Source organism: Elephantulus edwardii, unplaced genomic scaffold (genome assembly GCF_000299155.1).
Source record: "Elephantulus edwardii isolate Elephantulus edwardi_28Jun2011 unplaced genomic scaffold, EleEdw1.0 scaffold00063, whole genome shotgun sequence".
Classification (NCBI taxonomy): domain Eukaryota; kingdom Metazoa; phylum Chordata; class Mammalia; order Macroscelidea; family Macroscelididae; genus Elephantulus; species Elephantulus edwardii.
The window spans coordinates 9,376,863-9,379,270 of record NW_006399813.1 but is presented as its reverse complement, the minus strand read 5'-3'; the positions used below and the strand labels follow the sequence as shown (position 1 = coordinate 9,379,270).

The window sequence follows — 2,408 nt, the reverse complement described above, 5'->3', positions numbered from 1 at the left end:
CTGTTCAAATCCACCAGCTGTTCCTCTGGAGGAGGCTGGGCAACCTTCTCCCTTGCAATTTAATGCCTCTGAAAACCCCCTGGAGGGTCCGCTATGAGTTGGTGCCAACTCCACAAAGTACAATAACAACATAATGAAGAATCTAAACCTCTTCTGCAGGGTCAGCTATCAGTGGGTCTGACTATATAGCACATAACAGCAAACATAATGAAAGGTGGATCCCAGGATGCTGGGTAGGGCTGACAAATCTGTGACTAGAAGTTCCATTCTCAACTTAAAAGTCACTTCAGATAAGTAAGGACACAAGCAAGGGCTGAAGGATTCTGGTACCAAGTCACCCTTCCCTGCTTTCTGTGCTCCTAACACTGACTGGCTGGGATCAGACTGGAAAGATCTGGTTGGTAGGCCCACATAGCCCCCTGCACAGTTCTGTGCTTGCTACCAAGCTGAGGATAACTATCTTCCTTCCCCTCAGAAGCATAGTTGCCAAATGAATAAATAAGAAATATACCCTTGTGTCTGTTTGAGGATTTGGGTTTGTGTACTTCATTGTCATAATGACAGGGGTGAAGTAAACTTTGGAGCCAAGTTCCCCTCTCTTTCTGGATAGCTGGGAGCCAGCCTGGTGGGACAATTAGCGAGCGGAACCATAGTGGGTACAAGTGTCTTCCTTTCAGTACATGGCCCAGGATCTAGCAGCTCTCTTTTTCTGACATAAAAGCAACCTTCGTTCAAGCTAATCTGTGCCAGCAGGTAGCTTGGCATTTTAGTAAAACATCCATGCGTCCCTCCACTGCCTGCTCAGGTCCTGGCCACAGAACATGTCAAGCATGAGCCAGAGGCTCCCAGCAAAGCCTCTGTCTACAGAACCCTGTCTTCCCTCCCCGTGGCTTGAGTTCCATTCTTTACTTTGAAAAGTAGGGTTTAAAAAACAAACAACCACTCTAGTTTGCCTACCCATGGATGCTTCCTCGAGGCAAGATGTGGGCTGGGTTTGTCCCTTTATGGGAAGACTTTGTGGTGTCATTACCCTAACATCTGTGCTGAGTCCCGACGGCCCCGTAACCATGAGCCTCAGCCAAGCACCAAGGCCCAGAAAGGCAGTTAAAGGAAGTCAGACCGTGCGTGTCTATTAGACTATGTAATGGCTCTGTGGAGAATTTTACTCTTCTCCCCACTGGGGCCCACACGTTGGTTCTTCTTTGAGCTTGCCTGTCTTCTCATGGACTGCCAGTTCCCCACGTCCATCCTTTCTTCTCTTGGGTCTGTAGAGTTTCTCCTGTAGTGTCTGGACCCACCAACCTGACACGGGTCCACATCTCTTCTCTCACGTCCTCCTCCTCTTCCTTCACTGGACCTGCCTGAGCATGTCTCTCTCACCCAGACACTCTCTGTCATCTCTCTCTCTCTCTCTCTCTCTCTCTCTTTTTTACAGTTTTATAACTTCATTTGATAATCAGCTATTAGTTTTCATCCACATTGACAGTCTGTCGATTTTTGGAAGTGGTGACAGGTACATAGGTAATCAGTGTACACAGTTTGTTTGGGGAATCTTCATTCTCATTATGTTTTCTGGACAACCGTACATGGAAGCCATATGGGACATTTCTTATTCCTTTGGCCCAGACAGCTTTGTTAAGCCTGATGTTGATATGAACATCTGGTGTACCCGTCTCCTTCAGGGCAAATTTCTGGATCTCCTTGAGTGCCCGAGGAGCACGCTTCTTAAATCCCACTCCATGGGTGCGCTTGTGAATGTTGATGGTGTACTCTCTGGTCCCCACTTCGTTGATGGCTGAACGTCCTTTCTTCTCACCACCCTTCTTTGCAGGGGCCTTAGCTCTGGGACCAGGCAGGAAAGCTGTCATCTCTTAGGTCTCAGTACTTGTTTCCACTGTATTTCCTCTCTATATAATTTCTTCCTTAACTTTACATCCTTTCAAATTTCAATATATTTTCTAAGCCAGACTTCCAGCTCCCTCTCTGAGTCTCCTTAAGACATTATGCACTCCTACTCGAGTCCTTTGAGATAACAGAGACTTTTTTATAATATCCCGGTTGACTGCGTGCTCTGTCAGGTTGGAGGCCATACTGCATTTCTCTCTGAACGTTTTGTCCTGGGTAGAGTGTGCCTCGCTCCTAGTTGGGTCAATCAAGGGAAAGCAAATTCAGTAAGCTGAAGGGTCAGTGAAAACAAGAGAAGATTTCAAGAAGATGAATGACAGAACAGCTTCAATAATGGGCTCCAACCTCCCGCCCCCCGAAGATCATGGAGACGACACAGGGTTAGCTGATAGGGTTTTTATTCTTGATAAAGTCATCCTGGGTTGAAGTGAACTCAAACGTAATTAAGGACAACAATGTAAGTGAGTGAATGAAGAAATGAATGAATGAATGAATGAATTCAG

At 46.4% G+C, this 2,408-nt stretch overlaps 1 pseudogene; it reads right to left on the bottom strand.

Annotated features, from left to right (window-relative positions):
• Nucleotides 1-1,463: 1,463 nt before the first annotated feature.
• Nucleotides 1,464-1,868, bottom strand: LOC102853872 (annotated as a pseudogene).
• Between the last annotated feature and the right edge of the window lie 540 nt (nucleotides 1,869-2,408).